At 32.8% G+C, this 17191-nt stretch overlaps 1 protein-coding gene across 2 annotated transcripts in view; it reads left to right on the top strand.

Moving 5' to 3' along the window:
* Window positions 1-15682: 15682 nt before the first annotated feature.
* LOC128217879 (plexin-A1-like) overlaps window positions 15683-17191 on the top strand; it is a 111838-nt gene continuing 110329 nt past the window's right edge. The window contains exon 1 of one of the 2 annotated variants that reach the window (XM_052925314.1): window positions 15683-15779. The gene's annotated coding sequence lies outside the window, so the exon portion shown is untranslated. The remainder of the gene's footprint in view (window positions 15780-17191) is intronic. The other variant, XM_052925316.1, reaches the window with a different exon arrangement.

The raw sequence follows: 17191 nt of genomic DNA, 5'->3' as shown, positions 1-17191 counted from the left end.
CAACAAAACATATCAAAGTTGAGACTTCTGAAACTCTCTCTTCACCACAGAGGCATGTATCAGATATTTTGTAACAAGATAAAAACAATTTATGATCGTATCGAAAATGCAAATATTGCTGACAAATGTAAATACTATTAAGTTTTACGGGTTAAGGAAGAATACTTGAGAGATAAAGCCATATTTGAGTTGACACGTTTCGCTATCAGGCAAACATTTAATAGAAGCATTCAAGAGGACTTATGCAACTTGTAGTCGTTACTATTAACAAATAAATTGAACAATCCACAGATCGTATCTTTCAAGGGTCGTTCGTCTGAGATTGAGGGTCAGGTTTTAAACATCCTAATTGTGTGTGCAATATTAACAAAGTTTTTGTTACGATTTATTCAAGAAGTCATCACCTGAAGCTTATTTCCCAAGTTTTTTGGTCATGAAAATGAAAATATGACAGAAAATGGTTTATCTTTCAGAAGTATGAGTAGACAATAAAATACCATAGTAGGTTAGAATAAAAAAGAAGATTAATTAAATAATTTAGTATCTGAATATAAAACACATTTGAAAATATTTTCGGTACCAGGAGTCTGTGAGCGAATCCCTTGAATAGCGTTCGTTACTATTATGTGTCATTGTTAAATACATTAAACTTTGTTTAGTCAGTGTGTGTTCACACATTTTCTAACAAATAAAAATACAATAGAGAAATGAAATTCGCCAAACATGTACCATTGTGATAGTTGTGTTATGTTTGTTGTCCCTTGTTTTACGTTTGTTTTGGTCTTCATTGGCGTGCCTTTAAACATAACAATTTTGTAAGTGTACATGGCTGAAATTTTGATTTAAATTTTATTCTGATAATAAAATACTTTGAGTAAACTCATTGACCTGCAAATCTATAAAAAAAGGCACGTCGAAAGTCTTCATCGTTTTAAATCAATAGATGACGTTAACTTCCTAGTTTGTCTTTATTTTGTCAGAGGACACATAGCTATCTAGATTCGATTAGGATAGCCTGGCTGTTTATTCGACTTAAATTTCAGTAAGTTCTTTTTTAGTTAAACTTTGTTTGTACTTATGTCTTTTTAAAAGAAACATTGTTTTATTTTTTTTCAGATTTTATAGTAGTATTTGTATTGTATTTATTGACTATATTGAAAGGGCCATGCTTTTACATTAATATTTTAAATAATTATAATAAATAAAAAACTGTATTATTAATAAGTAGATATTAAAACGTAATGTATTCAAGTGTTTGTGTTTGTAATAATGATATTTAATTTAAGTTTTAGTTTATGTTCTAATTGTTCAAGTTAACTGAAGTTTTCATCTTCGAAATCAGTAGTGTATAGCGATTAGTGTAACATTTCTGTCGTTTTGTAGCTGTTACACTTAAGGTCGTCGTTGTTTCCCCTGCGATCACCATAAGCAACAGTTCCGTCGAAATTGTTAGCCTTCCCATTCACATGATTACCATTGACCATTGATCCCACCTCCATCGGAAATGCGGCCTCGTATAGTCGCCGTTGTTACCCTTCCATCGCTGTTGTTACCGCTTCCATCGGAAATGTGGCCTAGTATAGTCGCCGTTGTTACCCATCCATCGCTGTTGCTACCGCTTCCATCGGAAATGTGGCCTCGTATAATCGCTGTTGTTACCCTTCCATGGCTGTTGCTACCGCTTCCATCGGAAATGTGGCCTCGCATAGTTGCCGTTGTAACTCCTCCCATCGCTTTTGCTATCGCTACGGTCGGAACCCCTGCGTTGATGGTGCCACGGCCGTTATCTTTGTTACTGTTTCTGTCGTCTATGATGGCACCCCTTTGTCGTCATCGTTGTAATAATTTTCGTCATTGTTATAACCATTCCTTCTGTCGATTTTACAAGTCCAGTGTTCGTTATTATTTCTACATCCGGTATATGAATGTCCTTCGATTAATTTGAATAAAGAGTCTAGGTTTTCTACCCCCACCTGGCAACCATTATCTACATTTAAGCGGCGTTTTAAAATATTTGTTTCGAAGAAGTTACCGTTTAAGCCGCTGATCACGAGTGATTCCGAGATAAACCATTCTGAGCCGGATTTATATCTCACTCACCATTTAGAAATTAACTCATTTTGCTTTATTTCTGAATAATTGGATAACGCCTAAAGGAGCTAGTTGTCTGATCGCTCCATGAACCCTAATGTAAGATAATGATGCCTTGTGGCCCTAATCAATCTAAGAAATATATTGCTTGCTGATTACCAGTATGTAAAGTAAACAAGTTGTTTATTGTATTATTTCTAGCAATTGATTCACATTTTCTTTATCGATTAACACAACCCTCTGAAATTATACCAACTTATACGAAGTCCCCATGCATTTTCGGCTAGTTTGCACATACAATTTGCATGGTCAACAGTAATATTATTGGATAATTTGACCAATTAGTAAGTAGTTTGGTTTACTTAAGCAAAATGAAAGAAACTCTGTTGCTGGAGAACAGTAAACTAATTCAAAATAGATTGCTGTTAGCCACAATTTTGAACAGCCTTTGGATGCACAAAACATAATTTAAGGTATGTCAACAGCAATCACAGTTGATTGAAATTTTTTAATTCAATATAACGTTCATTGCAGCACTGTCAACGCGCCTTCCCACTGACCTCCCATAACACAAAAATTAATGATCCGAAAGGACCAGAATATAAATAACTGTGTTGTACATTATACTTACGGTTGCATGTTAAGCTTCCTTAGAAACCAACGCTGCTAACTCCCTGTCCTTCGATTGCCACTTGCAGAATCGCTGTGTGGTAAAAATGATGATATAAATGAATAACAAATATCATTTTACAAATATGTATTCTAGTTAGAAATGAAAGAGTTTGAACAACAGCTATTGATATTTATGTATAATCTTCGACGCATTTATCTCCCTTGACGAGCAGAACAGATCTCTGCCAACAAGTTCAGCTAGATAAGAGGGTGTTTTGGCAAAACATATTTTTTGTATGTAACATGGAGTTATTTATTGTTCATTGAGATAAAACACTTTTTACTTTTGATTACTTTTGAGGCTTATGTTTTGGTTTACCCTAGCGCCTGTCAAGTTTTCTATGTCCTTTGTTAAAGATTGTTAAACTAACTCTAGCGAATGCCATTTTTTGCAAATGATAGTTGACCTGCCCAAGTCGTTGTTTACGGTAATTTTCTTTAAAAGAAACATTGAACAGACCCTTTTTAAACAACACTTATTCGGAGCAGTAAGAAGTATCTGCGATGGATGGAGTCAGGTTTTTTAAAGTGTTATTTTTCTCAAAAACAAGTATTCATTTATGTCTGCTAAATTTCTGACCATCTTGAAGATGATGGTGTTTCTGGCTACTATTGTTTCCTCAAAATAGATGTTGCTCTATTGGTGCTATGGTTACTGTTGGTGTTCAGGTTTTTGTTGCTTCAATGGTAACTGTCGGTGAAGAAACTTGCAGTTCTTCTCTGAACGTTATGTGTGTGTGTTTTAGTGTTGATATCATATACTAGTACATAACTTTGGTTGTGCGGTATTCAAGACGCGGGACAGGCATTGATTTAGATTTATTAGATATTCTATAATTTCGTCGCAAAATATATTGCTCTTCTAATTCTTATTCTAACTAGATAGTCGACCCGTATATTATTACAGATGAAATTGCATGACGCAAATAATTTCCGTTTCTGTGAGAGATCTCATAACGCAAGGACAAGCTAGCCAAGTAACCAAACTTAAAAGATAACCCTATTTGTTTGCCGCCCGGCTAAGGCCAAGGAATGGCTGGATGGCATCATCAACCACAACTCTCTGAGTCCTGTTAAACATTTATTCAGGATAGTTGGATTTCTCTTATCCAATGATTTGCTAGTGTGATATTTTTAGCAGACTTGACTGTATGAGGGGTTGCATCAACGGGTTTAACGGGATAAGAACTGTGTCTTACATTTTGGCTATTCCTAAACGAATGTCGGTTGGAAGTTATCTCGAACGTTATTATTGTGAAGATATTTGATCATACTTGCGTTATAAAGATTAACAGGGAATGTTTTTTGTATGTTTAATATATATCATTTTATTTTTTGACAGCTTTCTAATTGTAATATGCTATAAATGAAACAATTAAGGGATATCTCATTTGGCGATGCATGTTCTGCACATCATGCAGGGGAATTAGGGTAATGCGAGGTCCGACACCTTGCAACTGGGTTGTATCAGGCTACATTGAAGTGCGGCTTCCTGTGGTTTTGGCTGATATTTGTTATTTTAGAAGTTTCCTGGTCTTAACTGATATCGTGTGGAAAGGTGTCTATTTCTTGTTGTTGTGTTTACAAATTATCCTTGTATTGATTAATACTTGTGTACGAATATGTTTACAAATGATTTAGTTTTGGCTTCCGATGTTAGTTTGTTCTATTAGATTATTCTTTAAAACGGTTGGGTCTATTCTTGCAGAGGGCAATAAACCAGAAAGTGCTCTGAAACATGAAATATGAAAGGATGTAAGTTTATAAATGACAAGCTGAATGAAGGAACTATTTTAAAAAATATTCTCATTTTTAACACACTATCTTAGACTAAGCAGTTGAATGATAAGCATAGAAACGTAGTTGGCTATTATGAATTTCTAATTTCTCTTTAAATCAGTAGTGTTTTTTTAATTGTAGAGTGTATTTATTTAGTTGTTACATACTTTCCTCCAAGAAACCCTCAGGCTTGCAATAACAGAAATAAATATGAGCTAAAAGACAAGGATACAAATTATAAACAGCATTGGTAGTTGAAAGTGCACTATTACTCCCAAATAAGATTTACCATATTAAAAAAAATTATTTTGATTTACAAAAAAATGATTAATATAAGTCAAAAACAATGGTTCTTATGAAGGATACTGCGTTTAATTTACAAGAAATGTGCAGAAAACACGGTATTTCTACCTTATGAGCCGAAGGTAGACCACAGTAAATCTTTTAGCATTCACCAATCATTTAATATTTTAGCTATTAAATACACGGTTATAAACTTGTTATCAGTCATTAATATATTCCATAAATGCATTATGTAGTAAGTAGTTGAAGGTTTATCACTCCAAATTTATGTTTGTTATACATGTGTATGTTTTGATTTCGAGTGTCACTTTAAGACATTTCGGCTGTTTGTGGACCATATAGCACAGAAAAGCTGACCACAATGCCAAAATCTGTGTTTTGATATATCATACAGAGGTTTATACAATAGTTATGCAATTGTATATGAATGCTGATCTGGTCCATATGGTATGCACCTGTCTGAGCTGTTTTGGCTTTCAACCTAGGCTGAGGCGTCTCAACGACAATTCTGTATTGAATATGTGATGGGCCGTATGAACTGTATACCATTTGCCTAGTTGTAATAAGCATGCACGAGGGCTGCTCGTAAAGTTCATGGACACCATTTAAATATGATTAGTATGTTTAGATATAGAAAATAAAATGATATTGTCAAAAAATACATTTAATTCTGCAATACACGAACACGCGCAAAACATATAACATAAACTCGCATACTTATAAATGGCCAATGAAACAGCATTGATAATTTGAACTCCCATACGTTTTAAGCAATATAGAGGATTTTAAAATAAGTTGAATGTCTCTCAATTTATTGTATGTATGATTCACAACCTTTCGAAGCTTCTTCGATGACAATTTCACATGGGTTCTTGTGATCAACCATATTTGAAAAGAAGCGTTCAACTTTGTTTCAAGTTATATAACACTTTCTGTTTAAAATCTACATTGTATTAGTTGATATGACTAAAACATTTAATTATTTTCCAAATTCTGCATTGTAGGAGTTGTGAGAGTGGTTTAATAAGACATTTGAGCTGCATTATCACACCGAAATCTTGACTCTACTGTTTCACAGTCTGGGGTTGAATATGCTTACATTGCTGAATATATTTCAATTTAAGTTTTGAAAGATAGAAATAACTTTTAAAGGAGGCATTTGACCTTTTCCTTGAATCAATAGTGATTTAATCTGGGAAGGGAAGTATTGAATTCATATAGTGTAGAAAAAGCTATTTGTCCAGTTTTATGGTAACATTCTTTCCATTTATGCATAAACCCAATCTTGGGATCATACATAGGTTTTACTGTTAGATTCACAAGGTCCATGGTCATCATTGCATCACACTTCGTGAGGCTCAAATCAGTGAATACATATGTTTGCAGATTAGGTCGTAGGCAATAAGTTGTTTTTTGTTAAATCAATAACAAGGGCCTAAAAATGGTAGGATTTCTAGGCCGTCTGAAATCACCCTGATTTCCTGTAAAATTTATAGAATACTAAATAAAATAAATGTTTTCATTGGTCGATAAAAACTTAATATAGAAATCCCTTTGAGCATCATTAAATTAAAAAGTAAATAAATAAGGAGTTCCAGAAACAAGCTCTTTTGAATAGATCTCTGATTGTTTGAAGTTGAAGAATTTAATAAATTATTTCCCTGCGACTTCTTTTAATGTTAAATCATCCAGCAAAAAAAACTAAAAATAGTTTACACATTAGTTTTTAGTTTGTTTCAAGCTAAATTTACTTGGTATCCTTTTATTTTATAACGTCGTTTAGTTTCCAGCTAAAACTGGTGTACTACCTTCAAGGTTGATCAATATAGTCTTAACAAATGTTCTCAAAAAATTCTCTGGGTCTTTTATATTGACGTCCTACAATAAATCTTATGATACAGCATATAATATTATTGGTGTTTCGTTACCTTCATAGGAGTGTAAACATAAATTTCTGTATTGAAAAGTCGCATGTGTATAGTGAAACATTTTAATACTCTGTAATACTGTGCATGGTTATGATATACCTTTAAAAAGCTACACTGACATAGGAATTACCCATAAACAATTAAACCAAACACAATCTCTGTTACATGTGGAACACTCAAACTATTCTGACACTAGTCATCCCGCTGGTGTTCCATGGCTGAGTATTTTTTGAAGAAATTCTTGTTAAAATATCTTGCTAGTACACATAAATTGGTTTAGATTGTCTATAGACTAAATATCATTATGCTCAGGACAAATATACTAGCGAAGGAATAATTCTCCAGCCATGATTTAAAAAGGGCAGGATGCTGGGTCAGACAGGGCACTTTAGATGCGCATTGAATGAGCCTTACTGGGGCAAAAGGCAAAGGCCAATGTTCAATTTATATTGTGTATGTATTGTGACTACTTAGTAGTTTGTTATGAATACCTATGTTGTTATCTTTATTGAAGTGTCAAATTATGTATGACAATATGCCCAATAAATATCCATTATAGCTCAAAATCTTCAAAGAGGGTTCTGTCAAACAAAAGGGCACAGCAGGGCAAGATACATGTAAATGCCGGGCAATGCTAAAGGGAAATCCCCTTATTTTTTCCGCATCTGCTAGTATCCATGAGAGTGTTTTTCTGTTACAATAGGGATACTTGCCTTTAAAGAAAAAGGACTTCATAACATTATAGAACGGGTACTGTTACTTAATTGTGACAAAGGTAACCAGTTAATACTGCATGAAATGTGATTAATACTGTTGACAGCAGATGTATTGTTTTTTTTTTCATTATCATCCGTCTTTCTCAGTTTTGTTCCCATAATGTTAGCATTTAGCACATCTTAGTCAAAAAGGAAGAAAATAACGCTGATATAATAGCCTTTTTATATGCAATGTCAGATTTATGGGATATTTGGGCATGCAGCCAAGTTTCACAAATATGATATCTTTTTTTTTTTAAAAGAAATCTTAATCATCTATTGAAACAGGTTGTTATCTTTGAAGAGGGTATTTTTATTCTTTTGAAACTGTCAGTTATCTGAGATACACTTAGAAGTAATAAAATAATAAAAGAGGTTGTTCAACACAGCTTGTAAAATTTCATAAGGCCTATAAAACAAAGAAATTAGTTGTGCCTGTCCTAATTTGTTTAACCTAACCCTAATGTTTTATTACCACTGGACAAAAAAATCTTACCTTTCAACTTTACTTCTTGGTTTTTCCTTACATTTGTAGCTATATTTATTGGCTAAACGTTGATTGTTCTGTTTTTATAGGGTTAAGTCAATAATGAACCTGACAAAATGGGTACAGTTCAAGCGTGGAAATGAAAAAAAGTGTTGATACACTTCTTCGATCAAATCTAAAAATGATGATTCTGACCTGCCTACATAAACCCTATGTTTTGGGACTGAGATAACAAACAAATAAATATTTTGCACTTAGTTTTACAAAAATATGTAATTTAGCACATGTGGAGCAACTCGTATAACTCTTGGTTTAGTATGTGAGGAGTCATTTCCCTTATATGTAAAAATAGACTGAGAATAAAAGACATGCATTGGTATCCTGTTGTGGTGCTTCTGCTTCTTTTCATATATACATTATCTTAGGTTTGGAGAAATTAAAGGGCTGGATTTGCTTTTAGAATCAACCTCGTCTGATAAACAGGCTATACAAAAAAACCCTAGATTTCAGTGGCAAAGTAAGGGGTAGTCTTATAAGCAGATCACCTCATAGGTTGTGATATTTTTAAATTTTGAAACTGGCCCAATTTTCGACCCACTTCAGTTTAAGAAAAACACTGGTGTATGAATTGAAGTATTCAATTCGTATAATATATAACCAACAACCTATTTCCAGCCTGCATGTATGTTTATCACATCCATATTCAATAGGTTATTTTCTGACTTTTTCACCATTTGAGGAAGTTAATGTTTTGAAAAAAAATACGATTTGGACAAGAATCATACTTGTACGGAAGTGTTTGTGTATTTGTAACTAAACAAACATGATCTTATATCAATTTTTTAAATCATTTCTGTTTTTCTAGACAAATCTATAATTCCTTATTGAAGACAAGATATTTGTGTTGAATGTATTGCATTGTTTCATGCAGCTTTTACCATGTTGGAATGTGTTTTCTTTATTTTCGTCTTGATTGTGTTCATTTACATTAACTGTTTCTTGGAACTCTTTGTGATTGGAATCTAAACAATAAATCGTATTCTAGCTATTGTTAATAGTTTTAAAAACATGGGTAGCAGACGCATGAACTATTTATAATAGAGTAAAAATGAAGGAGTTATTTTAAGTTGAAAGTCACTTATTAATGGACTTTGAAAACTCGCCTTCTTAGTGCTAATTGAAAATCCCATTAATGACTCAGTAACAACACATTTAATTGACTTGTTAGTAATGTCATATATTTTCCGTGATTACGCCTAATCACTTTTGTATTGAGGATATTACCTATTTAGCTTCATCATAGTATTTTAAGGCGTTACCAAAAAAAGTTTGTTTCCAATTTCCAGACCGACCCTACATGTAATTATTTTACATAGCTCTCAAATTTCATTACCAGCAGACAATTATGTTTTTGGACCATTGATATCTCTTCTTTCCAGAATATATTTCCAATTTTTTATTGCACTTGAAAGAGACATAATATGTATTCGTGTTATTTAGCGCTTAAGTTGTTGTTGTTGACCCAAACAAAATAATGAAGGTTTAAAGTGTGAAAGGCAAATTTACCTAGAATAAAGATACTATTTCTGTTTTTGGCAGTGAAATTGGAAACACACATTTAATTTTCTTGGCCTAAACAGAAGGTAATCCACTCGTAATTGTGGTAATCATTGTTTTTTGGGCAAAACAATGTGTCAGTGACATTATGTGACTTTAACATTAATGCTAGATCGCTCACTTGTATACATGCATTGATATTATAAATATAATATGTTACCTCAGCTTTAACATGCAGGTATATTAATGTTTGCAGATACGGAAGTTTGGAACTAATTACCATGACACAAGTTTTCTCAATATTGACAGATATACTCCATGTATTACAATAATTATACAGATTATTTAACAGTGTTTGCAGACTATCAGCAGTATATGAAAATAACACAGTATCATCTGCAAATAACAACATAAATATACGAATATCATCTATAGTAACAGCATCTACGTCATCGCTATTCAAATGCTGTTGCATATCGTTAATGAAAAACAGAGATAAAAGTGGAAAGAGTGGTTCCCCTTGCTTTACACCCATATGACTTTTAAAGAAATCAGTATACTCTGAATTTACTCTGACACATGAAGCAACGACATCATATATTTTCCTAAGCATTGATACCATTCTACTAGAAACGCCGTAGCGAATAAGCTTAAGCCAAATACCTTTCCGATAAACAACATCAAATGCATTACAGAATTCAACAAATGCACAATACAACTTTCGTTTATCATTGTTAATTACTTTCTTAATAATAGACCATAAAACAAATATGCAATCAGAAGTACTTCGTTTGCTTCTATTGATAGTCTGACAATAAGTTGTTATTGTCCGCCCACAGCCGCTGTCTATTATCTAGAATAATTGACTATAATTTCGAAAAAATACTTGTGAGGGTAATGCCTCTGTAGTTATTTACATCGTTTAGATTACCTTTCTTAGGTACGGGGACAATAATACCTTTTGTCCAGCTAGTAGGATAAAGAGAGTTGAAATACATATAGATAAATAATTTGCATAACATCGGAGCAAATATGTCTTTTACATGCGATAAACATTTCCGGAGTTAACTTGTCTGTACCAATCATCATTGGCAGCTGTTTTGGTTAATTATTCCCATTAGCCACACTTTTAAAGTTACTGTAATTATCAATTATCAATATTTTGATAACAAGTCTAAAACAAACATTTAAAGTAAGAAGTTTTGTAATGAAATGTTTTTCATAAGTATATAACTAACAAAACAACCTTTTAAGAATGTTATTTTTCTCTTGTTTTAGTTGAATTAATAACTGCCATTGAATTAAAATCTGATTATTTACTGTTAAGGAAATGTGATCCACACCAGGAAGAGATTTTACTTACGAGTCTTTGTGTGTATGTACATTCTGGCAGCAAGGATTTCTTCAACATTAATACATGTAATGCATTGTATGTATCTATTATCAGAAATGATGAATATTTTCAGGCAACAGAACAAAACTGATAAAATAATGTAAAGACACCAAGCAGTATTTTTAATACCTTATTTTTAGGTAAGTTTATGAAGATTCTCATTGATTACTTTTTTGACTTCATAATATGTGGAAGGAAGACTTGAAGCAAGTATGTTTTCTTCTGAGGCTGTTTTTTGGGTACAAATAGAATTTTGATAGTTTTTATAGTGTCAAAATATTATCTCATGCAAATACTTAAATGAATGGTGGGAGGGTTTATTTTCTGATTTAATTGAGAAAAAGAGACATTTGTTTCTAAACTGAAAATTAATGTTGGATATTTATACCTATTTTAAGCTCACCTTAGCCGTAGGCTGAGGGTGAGCTATTAGGATCGATGAATGTCCGTCGTCTGTCGCCCGTCCACACTTAGTTTGTTAACACTATAGTTTCACTATATTTACTCTGATGAGTTTGAATATGGGTCATCTGGGATGAAAAACTAGGTCACATGACCCTAAAAAATACAAAAACCTGTTAACACTCTAGAGGCTACTTTTTCAGTCCACATATCCTGGAAATTTGTCAGAAAGGTTGTTTCGATGATTTCTAGCTCAAGTTCGAATATTGGTCATCTGGGGTCAAAAACTAGGTCACAGAGCCCAAATATGGAAAAACCTTGTTAACACTCTAGAGGTAACATTTTCAGCCCAAATATCCTGGAAATTTGTTAGAAAGGTTGTTTAAAAGATTTCTAGCTCAAGTTCGAATATGAGTCATCTTGGGTCAATAACTAGGTCACAGAGCCCATATATGGAAAAACCTTGTTTACACTCTAGAGGTATAATTTTCAGCCCAAATATCCTGGAAATATGTCAGAAAGGTTTTGATAATTTTTCAATCAAATTCGAATGTGGGTCATCTGTTTTTTTTATTGTTATTTTATTGTTTTAAAATCATTGAAGGTACCAACTTCAAACAGTTTCCCGCTGGCGATCGCCATTGTCGCCATTTGCGACAAAATCGCAAAAGTGGCGACAACTTTTCAAATTTGGCGAATTTATGGCGATAACGATTTTTTCTAAAATATTTTCTTAAACTGACGTAAGTTGTGCCCATGTGGCCTGCATGATAATCGATTCTGTCACTGTCATAAATCAAGCGCATCTGCTGATGCGACAACAAAAATTAATTCGATAATTAGTGCAAGCAGTCACGGCCCAGTCAACACCTCGCTAAATATTGCAGAATTTTATTGCTTTCACGGATAAACAATGACACCCTTTAACTGTTATGTCTCTTATTAGCAAAACATTTTTAATATTTAGCTCAACAGCTTTGTTGTTGCGTAATTTTCGTGTAAGCTTTAAAAATGCAAATCATAGAATTTTATGTTGTCGGATGGTCACGTGATATGCAAATTTCGTAATGACGTTTATGCGCTAAAAATAGATTTGCTTTCGGTTTTGTCGCAATTTGTAATCGCTATAAATACAGCATTCTAAGGGTTCAAAAAGATTGGGTATGCTTACAAATAAAAAGAATTAAACCCTATTTGATAAGGCTTCTAATAAGTTGGCTGGAGTAAAGAGTAGGTAGACGAATTTCTATTAGGAAAGTTATGGCCCTAGTTTGACAATGTATATTTGTTTGAGTTTCCATCTATTTTAAATTTATCTCATAATTTCACAATTGTATTCTTTAATGCTATGACACATTGATGTTTATGTCACTTTTTTGCAATATTTTCATATTTACAATGTATTTTGTCAATAGAATAAAAATTTGCTAATATCTTGTGCTTCATTTACAACAAAATATTATGTTTTACGATAATGTGCTAATTAAATGCAATTTAAGGAACTTAAAATGCTTAAACCCCATGAGCTTCAGGGGGCTTTGTCCCCTTGGTTCGCACAAGGGGGCTGACCTGGACCCGTAAGGGGGCCTTTTGCTGCCCCCTTAACCCCCCCCCCTCGCGAAAAAGTGGCGACAATTTTTTAGAACCAAGGGGACCCTCATGAACTTATTAACAGTAAATTGTGCTTTTTTTGTGACGAGTTATATAAATCCAACCTAAATATTGTAAGAGTTATTGCCCTTTGTATCTTTTTAAACAAATACAAATTTGTCATGTTTTTACACGCCTGTTTGAAAAACTGGATATATAATAGTTGCACCTTTTTATTATAGAAATTACCTAAAATTGCTCTTGTCCTATCAATAACGTTTTAGGCACTTGTCCAATCTTCACAAAATTTGGTGAGAATGTGAATGGGCATAATACATCATGGAAGCGAAATCCCTGTTATTGCCCTTTAATTATCAGCAAGTCTATAGCACAAAGTTTTACTTAGTTTAGCGATATAGGGCCATCTTGGTCCTCTTGTTTTAAGTAAACAATTTTATTTTATACAATAAATGCCCTATTAAACAGCAGGGTGAGTCTTTTTAGGAACCAAAAATTCGCGCTAAAACCCCCCAAATGTTCCCCATTGAGCAGCTTTACAAAATCTAGTCAATTCCAGTTAAAAATATGAAATACCAGTCAGTATATACTGCATAATGCAGCTATAAACATACCTTGATGTGTAAATCAATTAAATGGTTTACTGAGCACATGGCTTTAATATATCACAAAGCACAATTCAGCAAGGATGAGGAATGACTTACAGCTCTGTCATAGTATACACTAGGGTACCTGGGTAGGGTTTTTCTGTTTATGCATGTCAGGAGGAACTCTAAAATGGTGATAGATGGAAGTCTTTTTTTATTGGAATAAATTCCATTTTTTTTTTGGAGCTAAAAGGTAACCATTGTTTACATGTTGCAGAATCAGAAGATATACCAACAAAAAGACCTGTATATTAGGGCATGCATGTTTAAATGACATTTACATTCGAGCAGGCATATAAATCTTTACTAATACTTATGTGAAAAACTACAGAAAAAAGCTCAGTAGCCAAAAGTTTAAACATAAATCCCGCACTGGGTAAACGCCAAAGACTTAGAACACAAAAATTCACAAACAAGAAACATGGAAGCACAGCACAAAACTCCACAAACAGCACAATGCATATATACTATATAAAAAACTAGGTATGTTTATCAAATCAAGGATTGTTAGGTACCGCCTTGGTGAGTAAAATGTAAATTTACTGGGGGTTTTAACCAGTTTGTGTGCACAAACCCCACTCGTATCCCAACAATCCTGAATAAAATAATAACGTAAATTGTTGAACATCAACATTTCAAGTTGTTTTTTTAACATTTGCTTTCCGAGTTTTTGCCAATATCTCATCTAAATTGGACTTCTTTAACAAGGATTGTTAGGTACTGCTTTGGAGTGGTCAGTAAAATGTAAATTTACTGGGGGTTTAAACCAGGGCACTTTAGATGCGCATTGAATGAGCCTTACTGGGGCAAAAGGCAAAGGCCAATGTTCAATTTATATTGTGTATGTATTGTGACTACTTAGTAGTTATGAATACCTATGTTGTTATCTTTATTGAAGTGTCAAATTATGTATGACAATATGCCCAATAAATATCCAATATAGCTCAAAATCATCAAAGAGGGTTCTGTCAAACAAAAGGGCACAGCAGGGCAAGATACATGTAAATGCCGGGCAATGCTAGAGGGAAATCCCCTTATTTTTTCCACATCTGCTAGTATCCATGAGAGTGTTTTTCTGTTACAATAGGGATAATTGCCTTTAAAGAAAAGGGACTTCATAACATTATAGAACGGGTACTGTTACTTAATTGTGACAAAGGTAACCAGTTAATACTGCATGAAATGTGATTAATACTGTTGACAGCAGATGTATTGTTTTTTCATTATCATCCGTCTTTCTCAGTTTTGTTCCCATAAAGTTAGCATTTAGCTCATCTTAGTCAAAAAAGGAAGAAAATAACGCTGATATAATAGCCTTTTTATATGCAATGTCAGATATATGGGTTATTTGGGCATGCAGCCAAGTTTCACAAATATGATATCTTTTTTAAAAAAAAATGAGATCTTAATCATCTATTGAAGCAGGTTGTTATCTTTGAAGAGGGTATTTTTATTCTTTTGAAACTGTCAGTTATCTGAGATACACTTAGAAGTAATAAAATAATAAAAGAGGTTGTTCAACACAGCTTGTAAATTTTCAAAAGGCCTATAAAACAAAGAAATTAGTTGTGCCTGTCCTAATTTGTTTTACCTGACCGTAATGTTTTATTACCACTGGACAAAAAAAATCTTACCTTTCAACTTAAGGTCTTGGTTTTTCCTTCCATTTGTAACTAAATTTATTGGCTAAACATAGATTGTACTGTTTTATAGGGTTAAGTCAATAATGAACCTGACAAAATGGGTACAGTTCAAGCGTGGAAATGAAAAAAGTGTTGCTTCACTTCTTCGATCAAATCTAAAAATGATGATTCTGACCTGCCTACATAAACTTGTTGTTTCGTAGTGTTGCATGAATCTCTTGTTTGGCCTTGACAAGCCTTCCTTTAAACAGGATGTTTTTGGTAATTGTTGGCTGATGGTAGTGTCCATGTAGTGCACACAATTCATATATTGAATTATATTTAACAACAATTTGAACCTCATTGCTGTAAACTCGTTGACCTACAAGTGTATCTAAGAGGCATGTGAACAGTCTTAATCGTTTTAAATCTTCAAATTATGTTAACTTCCTGGTTTGTCTTTATTTTGTCACCGGGCATATAGCTATCTGAATTCGATTAGGATAGACTGGCTGTTTATTCGACTTAAATTTCAGTAAGTTCTTTTTTAGTTAAACTTTGTTCGAATTTGTTAAAATAGAAGTTTTTTATTGTGGCATTTGCATTTTTTATTGACTTGGTGGTTTATATTTATAATTTAAATAATTTTTTAATGCATAAAATAAATATAAAATAGGTAATTATATATATATATATAAGTAAAACGGAATATAATAATAATAATAATAATAATAATAATAATAATAATAATGGTTAATAATAATAATAATAATAATAATAATAATAATAATAATAATAATAATAAGAATAATAATAATAATAATAATAATAATAATAATAATATATGATGATGATGATCAAATAACATTAATAGTTTGTAATAAAATGATGATATTTAATTTCTTTGTTTATACTTTTACTGAAGTTTATATCTTTGAAACCAATAGTAATTGTATGATAACTGTAGCCTATCCGCTGTGTTAATTATTATCCCGTCCTCGTAGCTGTTACTCTTCAGAGCGTCGTTGTTTCCCCTGCGATCGCCATAAGTACCATTTCCTTCGTAATTGTTAGCCTTCCCATACTCAAAATTACCCAATCCCCTGACCGTTGCTCCCGCTTTCTTCGGCAATGTGGTCTCGCATAGTCGCCGTTGTTACCCTACCATCGTTTTTATTATCGCTTCCATCGGAAACGTTGCCCCACCCGAACTTTCATAAAAATGTTTTTACGTATTGTTGTAGTAATGCCTACATAAAGAAATGGCAAATTACGCATGAAAACTATGACAAAATAGCTGACAGTTATTCCGTGATGTACCGTTATCAATTTTTGTCTTTAAATCTTTCATTTTGAATTTAACCAACTTGATTCAATTCTAAATAATTGGATTACCCACAAAAGAGCGAGTTGTCTGATCAATTCATTAACCTTAATGATAGATGTCGATGCCTAGTGACCCTACAAAATTTTGGAATCATATGAAAGATATTGCTTGCAGATTAATGTTAATATGTGTAATAAAAGACAGGAATTACATGATACACACAAGTATTACAGTGGCTATACTTGCTCGTCAATGACATATTTTTTCAATCTATGGATGGCAAGACAATTATTGGTTGTAGTATTTCCCGTAAAAGTTTTCTTTATCTACACATACAAATAATACCAAAATAATACGGGTTCCCCAGGCATCCAAAATCCGCATAATTGTCTACAGCCTGTTGTATATAACTGGTTATCAATAGGCTTTTGGGCTAGTTTGCATATAAAAGAAATTTGATTGGTCAACAGTAAAATTATTGGATAACTATTGACCCATCAGTTATTATGATTAAGTATAGCTATAACCAAAGAAAACTCCGTTTAATACATTGAGCTGCTTGAGTACACTGAATTCATTTCGAATGTAATTTGAATTAACCATTATTTTAAACATATATC

Source organism: Mya arenaria, chromosome 14 (assembly GCF_026914265.1).
Source record: "Mya arenaria isolate MELC-2E11 chromosome 14, ASM2691426v1".
Classification (NCBI taxonomy): Eukaryota; Metazoa; Mollusca; class Bivalvia; order Myida; family Myidae; genus Mya; species Mya arenaria.
Note: the sequence above shows the minus strand (reverse complement) of the source record. Positions and strands in the feature narration are given on the sequence as shown.